General features: G+C 37.3%; 1 long non-coding RNA gene across 1 annotated transcript; it reads right to left on the reverse strand.

Annotated features, from left to right (window-relative positions):
• Window positions 1-2685: 2685 nt before the first annotated feature.
• LOC125165404 (uncharacterized) lies at window positions 2686-12588 on the reverse strand. Its single transcript, XR_007152094.1, has 3 exons — window positions 12534-12588; window positions 4856-4861; window positions 2686-2787 (listed from the first exon to the last, which is right to left on the reverse strand). It is a non-coding gene; the product is annotated as an uncharacterized LOC125165404 (long non-coding RNA).
• Between the last annotated feature and the right edge of the window lie 1684 nt (window positions 12589-14272).

Raw genomic sequence — 14272 nt, forward strand, 5'->3', positions numbered from 1 at the left:
CACCAGTTTGCATTCCCAGCAACAGTGCAAGAGGGTTCCCATTTCTCCACATCCTTGCCAGCATCTATAGTCTCCTGATTTATTCATTTTAGCCACTCTGACTGGCATGAGGTGATATCTGAGTGTGGTTTTGATTTGTATTTCCCTGATGAGGAGCGACGTTGAGCATCTTTTCATGTGCCTGTTGGCCATCTGGATGTCTTCTTTGGAGAAGTGTCTGTTCATGTTTTCTGCCCATTTCTTCACTGGATTATTTGTTTTTCGGGTGTGGAGTTTGGTGAGTTCTTTATAGATTTTGGATACTAGCCCTTTGTCTGATATGTCATTTGCAAATATCTTTTCCCATTCTGTTGGTTGCCTTTTAGTTTTGTTGCTTGTTTCCTTTGCAGTGCAGAAGCTTTTTATCTTCATGAGGTCCCAATAGTTCATTTTTGCTTTTAATTCCCTTGCCTTTGGAGATGTGTCAAGTAAGAAATTGCTGCAGCTGAGGTCAGAGAGGTCTTTTCCTGCTTTCTCCTCTAAGGTTTTGATGGTTTCCTGTCTCACATTCAGGTCCTTTATCCATTTTTAGTTTATTTTTGTGAATGGTGTAAGAGAGTGGTCTAGTTTCATTCTTCTGCATGTTGCTGTTCAATTCTCCCAGCACCATTTGTTAAAGAGACTGTCTGTTTTCCATTGGATATTCTTTCCTGCTTTGTCAAAGATTAGTTGGCCATACTTTTGTGGGTCCAATTCTTGAGTCTCTATCTATTCCATTGGTCTGTGTGTCTGTTTTTGTGCCAATACCATGCTGTCTTGATTATTGCAGCTTTGTAGTAGAGGCTAAAGTCTGGGATTGTGATGCCTCCCGCTTTCGTCTTCTTCATTATTACTTTGGCTATTCAGGGTCTTTTGTGGTTCCATACAAATTTTAGGATTGTTTGTTCTAGCTTCGAGAAGAATGCTGGTGCAATTTTAATGGGGATTGCATTGAATGTGTAGCTAGCTTTGGGTAGTAGTGACATTTTAACAACATTTATTCTTCCAATCCATGAGCATGGAATGTTTTTCCATTTCTTTGTATCTTCTTCAATTTCCTTCATAAGCTTTATACAGTTTTCAGCATACAGATCTTTTACATCTTTGGTTAGGTTTATTTCTAGGTATTTTATGATTCTTGGTGCAATTGTGAATGGGATCAATTTCTTTATTTGTCTTTCTGTTGCTTCATTATTAGTGTATAAGAATGCAGCTGATTTCTGTACATTGATTTTGTAGCCTGCGACTTTGCTGAATTCATGTATCAGTTCTAGCAGACTTTTGATGGAGTCTATCCAGTTTTCCATGTATAATATCATGTCATCTGCAAAAAGTGAAAGCTTGACTTCATCTTTGCCAATTTTGATGCCTTTGATTTCCTTTTGTTGTCTGATTGCTGATGCTAGAACTTCCAACACTATGTTGAACAACAGTAGTGAGAGTGGACATCCCTGCTGTGTTTCTGATCTCAGGGGGAAAGTTCTCAGTTTTTCCCCATTGAGGCTGATATTAGCTGTGGGCTTTTCATAAATGGCTTTTATGATGTTAAGTATGTTCCTTCTATCCCGACTTTCTAGAGGGTTTTTATTAAGAAAGGATGCTGAATTTTGTCAAATGCTTTTTCTGCATCGATTGACAGGATCATATGGTTCCTATCTTTTCTTTTACTAGTGTGATGTATCACATTGATTGGTTTGCAAATGTTGAACCAGCCCTGCATCCCAGGAATGAATTCCACTTGATCATGGTGAATAATTATTTTTATATGCTGTTGAATTCAATTTGCTAGTATCTTGTTGAGAATTTTTGCATCCATATTCATCAGGGACATTGGGCTGTAGTTCTCTTTTTTTGCTGGGTCTCTGGCTGGTTTGGGAATTCGTCATCTCATTTGGATACAATAAAAAGAGATGGAAAAAAGAATTCTCCTAGTAATGATAACTCTTAAATTTACTTGCTTAACCACTTTCCCATGTGTTATACAGCAGTGTTAGCCAGAATCATCATGTACATTCCATCCCTAGTACCTACTTATCTTTGTATGTTTTCATCACCTTCCTTCAATTCCCCTTCTCTATACTCCCCATCTCGGATAACCACCAATCTGATATTTTTGTATAAGTTTTTGTTGTTGTTGTTGTTATTTTTTGAGATTCCATATATAAGTGAGATCATATAGTATTTGTCTTTCTCTGTGTGATTTGTCTCACTTACTTAATGCCCTCAAGTGCCATCCACATTGTTGCAAATGGCAGGATTTCCTTTTTTTTTTTTAAGTTTATTTATTTATTTTGAGAGAGAGAGAGAAAGAGCGCAAAAGAGCCTGTATGAGTAAGGGTGTGTGTGTGGGGAGGGGTACAGGGAGTGAGGGAGAATCCCATGCACACTCTGCACTGTCAATGCAGGGCCTGACACAGGGCTGCATCCCATGAACCATGAGATCATGACCTGGCCAAATCAAAAGTAGGAAGCTTAACCAACTGAGCCACCCAGGCGCCCCCCCCCCTTTTTTTCTTAAATGACTGAATGACATTCCGTTGTACACATAAACCATAATTTCTTTACCCATTCATTCATCAATAGACACTTAGGTTGTTTCCATGTCTTGAGTACTATTGTAAATAATGCTGCTATGAACATGAGGTGCAGATACCTTTTCGAATTAGTTTTTGTTTCCTTTGGATATATTCCCAGAAGGGGAATTGCTAGATCATATGGTAGATCTATTTTTAACTTTTTGAGGATCCTCTGTGTTGTTTTCAATAGTGGCTACGCCAATGTACGTTCCGATAACAGTGCATGAGGGGCCTTTTTCTCCAGTCCTCACCAGCATTTGTTATCTCTTGTCTTTTCATGGTGGCCATTCTAACAGGCATGAGGTGGTATCTCATTGTGGTTTTGATTTGTGTTTCCCTAAAGACTAGTGTTGTTGGACATCTTTTCATGCACCTATTGACCGTTTTTATATCTTCTTGCAAAAATGTCTATTCAGGTCCTTTGCCCATTTTTAAATTGGATTGTTTGTTTTCTTGCTATTGAATTATATGAGTTCTTTATATATTTTGGATATTAATCCCTTACCAGATGATACATGTCTTAATGAATTATGTTTTAAGGAGGTTCTATTCCTTTGAAATTCTTCTTGCCTTTTTTATAGACAAAAGTCTGAGGTGAGTTGTCAACATTTTGAGAAGGGTAATGAATCATAACCACCTTAAAATAACTGATTTTATTCAATGTATCCTAAAGCCCATGCATATTGTTAATTCTAATGTCCTAGCCACTTGATCATATAAACTAATATGAAAGTTTCAGTGTCCAGATCAGTTCGTAGCTGTTGTGTTTGAGTAAATGAAATTACTATATTTTCATTTAAGATTTTCATTTTAGACCTTTGTGGTTGCTAGTGTAGAGTCTGGAGCCAGACTGCTCCAGAGTTTGGTGAAAGCTTTAAGACTCGCTAGCGGTGTGGTTTAGGTAATATACTTCACTTCTCTGTGCTTTAATTTTCCTCAAGTGTAAAATGAGAATGATAATTGTATCTACCTAAGAGAATTATTATGAGGAATTGAATGAATTAATTGTTGAAGGCCTAACACACAGTAAACACTTACTAAATATTAGCTACTATTACTAATCTCAAATAGATGTGCATTGCTATCAAAGTTAAATTTAATATACATAATTCCTAAATTATGATTCAGAAATTTTTGTACTTATATAACTGCATTACTAGGTCGAGATAATAGTGCTTTTCCAAATCCTTCCTTAGTATCTTCTCCATTGAGGAACAAAGGGGATTATGTCTTTATTTGTACTATGTAGGTATCTCTCTAATTACAAATAGTAGGTAAAAATAATGCGACTCACTAACTGCCTCTGAATATCTATTGTAAAATAATAGGAAAATAATATCTAATCGACTGGTAAATAATGAACATTTAGTTTTTATTTGTAATATTTATTTCTAACTACAATTAGCAATTGCACAAAATATATCCCAAAGATTTGACAGATTTGATAAAATCTATTATTTTAATGATCACACTTCAATTATAAGTCTGAAATTTACCTATATTTGTCACAGACTGAGAGTAAAAAACAAAAGAGTAAAGAAAACTTTTCTTTTTCCTTCAACCATATTTTTCATATATTTTAGAAAAGAAAAATAGAACCCAAAACAAAAATAAGAAGTCAAAGCCAATACACCACTCATTTTTGTGAAACTACTGCCATTTCCAGACACTTTCATCAAGTTTTTTTTTCTTTGTTTGGTGGCAAACTCCTCAAATGAATGGCTTATATATCTTGAACCCATTAAATACACTTGAACTCATTTATATCCTGTTTTCATCCCCATTTCATACTGTTAGCTCTCAACAGAAATGAGGGTGTTCTTTCCCCAAATCCTTGGATATATGCTTGTTGTCTTCCCATCTTTCCTAAAAATAGGAATTCCTTACGGCTAGCACTTGGGTTTCATCTCTTCCTTTTTTCCTCTTCTCTTACTGAATGCATTCTTTTGGAGACATTATCTATATTTTTTACTTTAATTATGTGCTTGCAATCTGCATTCTTTATCATTAGCTCTTTTTCCACTACCTGTGAGATATCTAAGAGCTGTCATAACAATGTACCACAAATTTAGTGACTTAAAAAAACAAAAATGTACTCTTCTCACAGTTCTGGAGGCCACAAGTGTGAAATCAAGATGGCAGCAGGGCTTCACTCCCTCAGAAGGCTCCAGAGGAGAACCTCCCTTACCTCTTGCCACTTCTGGTGGCTGTCACCATTTCTCAGCTTCCTTGGATTGTGGCCACATCATTCCAATCTCCACCTCTGTCTTCACATTGACTTTGCCGTGTGCCTGTCTTCTCTTCTGTTTGTCTCTTCTGTGTGTCTCTCTTTTAAAAAGATACTATTCATGGAGTTAGGGCCCACCTGGATAATTCAGGATATCTCTTAATCTCAAGATTCCTTCACTTAAGTGATATCTGCAAAGATCCTTTTTCTAGAGAAGGTAGCGCACAGGTACTGAGAATTAGGACACAGATAATATCTTTATGGGAGCTATCATTCAACCTATGCAAGTAAGTGTAAGAGAAACACTATCTAATCAGATGACAAATGACAACTGATACGAGACTTAGGTGTTGGGTATTAGGGAGGAGGAGAGTAGAAAACTAGAGCACATGTGCCCTATCTAAAGTGGCCAGCCCTTCCTTTGTTGACATGGGGACATGCAGACCCATAGTTGCCAGTTCTTCTGATAGCCTCAAAGAAGCTAGAAATCCAGATTTTTATGCACTGGCAAATAATTAAAATTAGAAAAAAATATCCTTAAGCAGTAATACTGTGGGGAAAACAAATCTGCCTATGGTCAGATGTGGCAAACTGCCAGCTCGTGACCTCTTGTCTACGGCCTGATGCTCAGAGAGCAGCTCTGATGAGAAGGGCAGGGAACTTTCACCCTGGAGGTGAGAGAAGTGATGAATCTAATGCCAATTGAAGTAGGAAGAGAGATACTAATATTACCTTTGACTTGCCACTCTTTGCTGTTTAATTTAATAAAAAACCCAAATAATTTCTAGACCTGAAAGGTCAGTTTCCTGTTGGTGTTCTCTGGTAAAATTTTTAAGTTGAGGATTGTGCAATGTTGCCTGCTTAATAGTGTCTATAAACTTTTGGAAGGCAGTCAGAAATTCCTTTTTATGTGCCATTCAAACTTGATATTTAGGCTTGATTCTTCTTCTTCATGTTTTTAGTAGCAGAGTAAATATTAATACGACTTAATGTCACAGCCATACTGAAATACATGTAGTGTCCTGAATATTCTGTGCCCTTTTTCATCTTCAACCCTTTCACCACTGTGCACTCATTCTCAATTCCTAGTGGCTCAGTTAAGATGTAACTTTCCCCATTAGTCTTTCCTAAGGCCCTAAGGCCGTGTTGAATGTCCCTCTTATTAAACCTTGGAATGGGGTTCCAAGTGGGGGCAGTACTGCCTCCTGAGGGATGGTTTGCAATTAATGGAGACGTTTTTGGTTGTCACGATGAGATGTTACTGGGATTTTGTGTGAGGGGGACCAGTATGCTGGCCTTTTGCAGTTTAAGGGACAGTTTCACACAATGAAGAATTGTCCTACATTTGTATGATTTTTCAATGTCCTGCTGGACATTTGTGTAATTAAAACATGTTTATTCATACCTAGCCTAGAATAGAACTCATTTTACATATAAACACAATGTAGTTTTTGCATCACTGAAATAAACTCCGAATTTTTAGGAGTGTAATTACTAAGTAAGTCTGGTGAGGATGATACTGTTTTTTTTTTTTTTTTTTTTGCTGGGAACTTACATATGAGTTTTTCTTCATTTCAGAAAATGTTGCCTGTGGTTTTTGAGGAAAATGTGGCATCCTGAGTCTGTCTGCATTTGTACCTATTTCCTTCATGGTAATTCTAAGTGTATTAGTTCAGGCTGCCATAAAAAAATACCATAAACTGGTGACTTAAATGTAGATATTTATTTTTCACAGTTCTGGTGGCTGGAAAGTCTAAGATCAAGGTGCCAATGGATTTGGTTTCTGCTCAGGGCTCTCTTTCTGGCTTATAGATGGGTGCCTTTTTGCTGTGTCCTCACAAGATGGAGAGAAAGAGAGGCAGCCGGCCCTCTGGTATCTCCTCTTATAAGTACACTAATCCTATTAGATCAGAGCCCCACCCTTATGACCTCATGTAATCTTAATTACTTCCTTACTCTAGGGACACCTGGGTGGCTCACATGGTTAGGCATCTGACCTCAGCTCAGGTCTTGATCTCATGGCTTGTGAGTTCCAGTCTTTCATCACGCTCTGTGCTGACAGCTCAGAGCCTGGAGCCCACTTTGGATTCTTTGTTTCCCTTTCCCTCTGCTCCTCCCGTGTTCACACTCTGTCTCTCTCTCTCCTTCAAAAATAAATAAAAATTCAAAAGAAAAAAATTTAAAAAATTACGTCCTTACTCCAAATACAGTCACATTGCAGTTAGAGCTTTAACATATAAATATTTTGGGTGTGTGTGCACAATTCAGTCCATCGCACTAAGCGTGGTGGAAATATGCAAGCATCTAATTTATTAATAATGTTTTCTAGTGTGGTCTTACCTGAACATTTGCATATTTAAATACATCTATTTTTATGATAAGTTTTCTTCCTTTTATTTCCCTCTTATATTAATTATATTTAGGGCATATTTATGTTTAAAAAAGTATCTACAACTTTTATTTCAGGATGATATAGGGAGCATTATAAAACATTATAGGAAGGGATGTTGGGCCTGATTGGGTTGATCACTTCCCTAGCCCAAAGTAACCACACTACATATTATTAGCCTGTTACTTGTCTATTTCCTGCACTAGGCTGTGCATGTCTTAGGGCCAGGGGCAATGTCTTATTCACTGATGAATCCTCCAATTCCATTATGTGACAAAGCATATAGGAGGCTCTTAACAATTTTTGGTAACTGAAAGAATGAGTGAATGAATGGATGGATACGTATAAATACCATTCTGATGTCAGAATCCATATCTTCAAGGGTATTTGGATGGTCAGAACACCAATGAGGATTAATAATGCCTGTTTTTTACCAAAGTAATCTTCAACAATTGGCACAAAACAGTGACTGAGCCAATATTCAGAAATACTATTTTTGTCCTCCACCATAGGGCTGAACTTTCTTTCATATAACTGGTGAAAGAAGTTTTATTCTAAATCATCTGTACCATTGGTACCAAAACAAAGGAGTGAAATGGGAATGATTCTGTCTGGCATGGCTTTTTCTTCTTTGGCAAAGGTTTTCCTTGACAGCACTTTTCTCCTTCAAAAAAAAAAAAAATTCTACGTTCTACTTTTGTCAACAGAAATGACTTGCCAAGTGTAATTTACCCTTTTTCATGAGTTCAGTTTTGGATCTAACTAAAGCACCCTTCTTTTCAGTTTTACTGCTTGTTCTGGGGCCCCTAATATTATGCAAATTGTCGTTGGCTTTAAAAACTAGATCCTTTTTGCCTAGAAATCCAATAGGAGACTTTTCTTCTGTGTTTCTTTATACATTCATTGAGACTGCTGGAATTTTCACAGGCAGTGTAAAACTGTACTATTGATTTTGACACTCTATATTTAAATAATACCTTTTTCAACCCAAACAGTAAATCACTATGGTCTTGTTGGATGGCCATCACAATTGACTACTTATGCACTGAATCCTCCACATTGCTCATAAATTCCTGTCTTCCCTTATGATAGTCACTTTGGGAGTAAAAAGATACTATTAATTTCAGCTGACATTTCTCCTTTCACAAAAGTCTCATTTTCTTTTCTGGAAAAATATTTGCTTGTTAGAATGGTGAGGGGCCTGGGGAAAGTACAGCACCTGGATGGGGCTGCTCCCTGAGGACAAGTAATGGGCATGAGGATTAAACTTCACTTCCTCCAGGGCTGTCAATGGCAGGAGGGTTAGATATGAGGAACTAGGGTCTAGGAAGTCTGGCTCCATGTGTGGCCCACCTATTAAGGAAAAGTAGGCAGTAACCACTGACAATTTGCCTCCTTTGTAGTGTATGTAGATTTGTTTTTCCTTGAAATGAGTTTACTAAATCTAACCAAACTCATGAAAGACCAGGCCAGAACCACACAACTAAGGCATTTCCAGATTTCTGACCCACAGAAACTGTGAGATAATTACTATAGTCTGAAATTTTGTGTTTTTCCCAAATTCGTATTTTGAATCCTAACACCCAAGGTGATAGTACTAAGAAGTAGGACCTTTGGGAGATAATTAGGTCATGGATGTCGAACCCTCATGAATGGGATTAGTCCTCTTATAGAAAAGAGGCTCCAGAGAGATCCCTAGCACAAGTGATGTCAATGTATCAGTTTGTAGTCTTCAACAGACTATCACCATTTTACCCCATGCAGTCATCTTTTTCTATATCACCTATAAAGTTATTGACAGCTGTAGTTTCTAACCCCTGAATCACAGCCAAAAAAAATGGCTTCCAGAGGCTGATGTTCTAGACCTTACAATTTAAATAGTTTATTTTTGAGGTGATGGAAAGTCAGTGTTATAGTTTCAACAGAACTAGAAGTCTGTCGCTCAAGATGATTCCTGGCCATTTATCTATCCATTAGTCAGCCCATCCCTGTGAAATAATTACTCTTCCAATCACAAGTAAGTAGGGAGATGGCCATGAAGTCAGCTACTGGTTGGACTTCAAGTAACTGAGAAAGTCAGTGATTGAATGCTGTCATTTATAACATCAATTAGCATTATAAGATGGCATAGAAAGCAAACATTTAAGATTGCCAAAGAAAGCATTCAAAGGTTTATGGAAAGATATATGGAAAGATATATATTCAAAGGTTTATGGAAAGAATTTTAGTACCTTGCCAAGGATGAACTGAAGTGGGGGGACTGGGATTTGACGTCAGGTGCTCTGGTTCCAAAATGTTTCCTCATAATAGCTGTAGGGTTTAAGGAGAGGAGTATCAGGGGAAGCAAAGCCGAACTTAAAGCCCACTTTCTCCCTGAAACCTTGACGAGTCATTGTAGCTGGATGTAATCCCCTCTGGTCTGAACAACTCTAACTCAGAGTGTCAATTCCAGAAATCTTGTGACATTTATTATAAGTGGCCACATAATACAGCTATTTGTGTGCACAGTACCTATATCCATTTATTTAGTTGATTTATTCAGCTGAGGTATTTAAAAATTCATGCATAATTTGAAATTTTGCAAGTCCAGTTTTAAATGGATTGTAGAAGTTGCTATTTATTTATTTATTTATTTATTTATTTATTTATTTTAGAAGCTGCTATTTAAAGCAACTTTGATAATATCTATCAAAACTATGAGTAGGTACAACTTTTGGTCCAGTAATCCCATTTCTGGGAATTTATTTTATAGAAAATACTTGCAAAATGATAGATGTACAAGGTTATTCTTTCCAGCATTGTTTGTCATAGCAGGAAACTAATGATGCTTCTCTAAGAGTCATAAATGCTATTCCTCAGATATTTCTATTTCTTCCCCCTTGACAGGATTGCTTTTCTTGGTTCCCTTGTGGTTGGGTAGAGCCATGCAATGAGTTGTGAACAGAAGTGATATGTATTACTTCAAGGCCAGAGCATTTAATAGTCAATGTGGGATCATAAAGAACTTTGTTCCCCCTATGACATTGACTGGCAATGTTTGAGATGGAGACTGCTCTATCAGCCTGGGTCAGAGAAGAGAAGATATGGAACAGAGTACTTGGCTAAACTGCAATTGACATAACATGAGTAAAAAAACATCTTTTGTTTTTAAAAGCTACAAAAATTTTGATTACCACAGTGAAGCCCAAAAACTCTTTGTGAACTCAAAGTGGCAGCTTCTTAAGGAGTTTGCAGAGATTATGGCAGAAAGTTGGAAAGAAACCTTTAGTTGGGATTTATTTTCCAGGTACCACTTAAACAATTTACAGTTAGGCTACAAACATGGTCATGATAAACTGTGAGGCCTGGAAGTTTTGCCATCTACCAAATTCTAATTTTAGCTAAATCTAGAATTTTTAAAATATGTAGAATAAGTTATATTAATTTATGTTCTTTGTAATTTGAAGTTATTTCAATAGAACAATTATTACCAGAATGTATTTTTCATTTTAAATATTCATGGATTATTTTTCATATAATCTCTAGCCACTTTATACACTAAGTAATGTGTCAGTCATGTGACACCAACTGACAGATACAAATTGTGCAGGTAAGCAATTGATCTTAAAAATTTATTGAGCTGTTTGACATACTTGTGTAGAAACACAATAGAATATATACTCTAATATGTAATAATTTTAAAATTTAATTTAATTTAATTTTTAAGTATATATTTTAAATGTTTATTTTGAGAGTGTGCACCTGTGCAGGGTGGGGGGAGGGGCAGAGAGAGGGAGAGAGAGAATCCCAAGCAGACTCCATGCTCCAAGCCTGATGTGGAGGTCAACCCCACGACTGTGAGATCATGACCTGAGCTGAAATCAAGAATCAGACACTTAACCGACTGAGACACCCAGGCACCCCAGAATTTTTTATTTTTAAAGAAATGTTCCTTAGGTGGTTAACTTTGGAGAGATCTTTTTTTTAGAATATGAAAACCATTATGCTGTGAAAGGAGGGAACATTTCTCATTTAGTAAAATTCGCATTTATATATATATTAATCATTACCCAAGAAATGGTCAATTACCAGCCCTGTTCCTTCTCCCAGCTCATTAACTCTGAGCCTTTTTTTTTTCTGGATTCTGAATATTCATCACGTTCAAATCAACTTTATGCTGCTTTCCCTGGATCGTTCTTTAATTTTAGCTTGAGCTTTTGAACTCTTCTTTCATACCTGGTATTAATTTTTTTCCCCAAAACATAAATGCTGTTTGACTGAAGATATCAGTAATTGCAATTGAGCCAAACCCATTTTCCTCTGCAGGCTCTTCCTGCTCTAAATTTTAGTCAACAGTATCAGAGGCCCACTGCTTTCAGTGATCATTAAACTGGTTTTTTTTCCCTTAGAACTCTCATCAAGAGTGAGGATCACACTGGATTCCTACCTGAAAATTCCAGCTGTATTATGAATACCACATGAAGCAGGGCATCAACACCTCTTATGGATCCTCCCTGTTTTCCTTGGTTAAAAGCTATTTTTAAATTGTATCTGTGGGTAAAGTCAAGTGACATACAAAGGGTTTCTTAAAGATATAGAAACACAACTTTAAAAACATATCGACAACATTAAAAAAGTTAAACCAATATGCAGTTTGTTAAATCAAGTGTATATTTAGAAATCAGTATTAATTCTGGGAGAATTAACTGTTCTTAAAAAATATTGTTGTCTTTTTTTTTTTTTTATGCAATTTATTGACAAATTGGTTTCCATACAACACCTAGTGCTCATCCCAAAAGGTGCCCTCCTCAATACCCATCACCCACCCTCTCCTCCCTCCCACCCCCCATCAACCCTCAGTTTGTTCTCAGTTTTTAAGTCTCTTATGCTTTGGCTCTCTCCCATTCTAACCTCTTTTTTTTTTTTTTTTCCTTCCCCTCCCCCATGGGTTCCTGTTAAGTTTCTAGGATCCACATAAGAGTGAAACCATATGGTATCTGTCTTTCTCTGTATGGCTTATTTCACTTAGCATCACACTCTCCAGTTCCATCCACGTTGCTACAAAAGGCCATATTTCATTTTTTCTCATTGCCACGTAATATTCCATTGTGTATATAAACCACAATTTCTTTATCCATTCATCAGTTGATGGACATTTAGGCTCTTTCCATAATTTGGCTATTGTTGAGAGTGCTGCTATGAACATTGGGGTACAAGTGGCCCTATGCATCAGTGCTCCTGTATCCCTTGGATAAATTCCTAGCAGTGCTATTGCTGGGTCATAGGGTAGGTCTATTTTTAATTTTCTGAGGAACCTCCACACTGCTTTCCAGAGCGGCTGCACCAGTTTGCATTCCCACCAACAGTGCAAGAGGGTTCCCGTTTCTCCACATCCTCTCCAGCATCTATAGTCTCCTGATTTGTTCATTTTGGCCACTCTGACTGGCGTGAGGTGATACCTGAGTGTGGTTTTGATTTGTATTTCCCTGATAAGGAGCGACGCTGAACATCTTTTCATGTGCCTATTGGCCATCTGGATGTCTTCTTTACAGAAGTGTCTATTCATGTTTTCTGCCCATTTCTGCACTGGGTTATTTGTTTTTTGGGTGTGGAGTTTGGTGAGCTCTTTATAGATTTTGGATACTAGCCCTTTGTCCGATATGTCATTTGCGAATATCTTTTCCCATTCCGTTGGTTGCCTTTTAGTTTTGTTGGTTGTTTCCTTGGCTGTGCAGAAGCTTTTTATCTTCATAAGGTCCCAGTAATTCACTTTTGCTTTTAATTCCCTTGCCTTTGGGGATGTGTCGAGTAAGAGATTGCTACGGCTGAGGTCAGAGAGGTCTTTTCCTGCTTTCTCCTCTAAGGTTTTGATGGTTTCCTGTCTCACATTTAGGTCCTTTATCCATTTTGAGTTTATTTTTGTGAATGGTGTGAGAAAGTGGTCTAGTTTCATCCTTCTGCATGTTGCTGTCCAGTTCTCCCAGCACCATTTGTTAAAGAGGCTGTCTTTTTTCCATTGGATGTTCTTTCCTGCTTTGTCAAAGATGAGTTGGCCATACGTTTGTGGGTCTAGTTCTGGGGTTTCTATTCTATTCCATTGGTCGATGTGTCTGTTTTTGTGCCAATACCATGCTGTCTTGATGATGACAGCTTTGTAGTAGAGGCTAAAGTCTGGGATTGTGATGCCTCCTGCTTTGGTCTTCTTCTTCAAAATTCCTTTGGCTATTCGGGGCCTTTTGTGGTTCCATATGAATTTTAGGATTGCTTGTTCTAGTTTCGAGAAGAATGCTGGTGCAATTTTGATTGGGATTGCATTGAATGTGTAGATAGCTTTGGGTTGTATTGACATTTTGACAATATTTATTTTTCCAATCCATGAGCAGGGAATGTCTTTCCATTTCTTTAAATCTTCTTCAATTTCCTTCATAAGCTTTCTATAATTTTCAGCATACAGATCCTTTACATCTTTGGTTAGATTTATTCCTAGGTATTTTATGCTTCTTGGTGCAATTGTGAATGGGATCAGTTTCTTTATTTGTCTTTCTGTTGCTTCATTGTTAGTGTATAAGAATGCAACTGATTTCTGTACATTGATTTTGTATCCTGCAACATTGCTGAATTCCTGTATCAGTTCTAGCAGACTTTTGGTGGAGGCTATCGGATTTTCCATGTATAATATCATGTCATCTGCAAAAAGCGAAAGCTTGACTTCATCTTTGCCAATTTTGATGCCTTTGATTTCCTTTTGTTGTCTGATTGCTGATGCTAGAACTTCCAGCACTATGTTAAACAGCAGCGGTGAGAGTGGGCATCCTTGTCGTGTTCCTGATCTCAGGGAAAAAGCTCTCAGTTTTTCCCCGTTGAGGATGATGTTAGCTGTGGGCTTTTCATAAATGGCTTTTATGATCTTTAAGTATGTTCCTTCTATCCCGACTTTCTCAAGGGTTTTTATAAGAAAGGGTGCTGGATTTTGTCGAAGGCCTTTTCTGCATTGATTGACAGGATCATATGGTTCTTCTCTTTTTTTTTGTTAATGTGATGTATCACGTTGATTGATTTGCGAATGTTGAACCAGCCCTGCAT

This window comes from Prionailurus viverrinus, chromosome B2 (assembly GCF_022837055.1).
Source record: "Prionailurus viverrinus isolate Anna chromosome B2, UM_Priviv_1.0, whole genome shotgun sequence".
Lineage (NCBI taxonomy): Eukaryota > Metazoa > Chordata > Mammalia > Carnivora > Felidae > Prionailurus > Prionailurus viverrinus.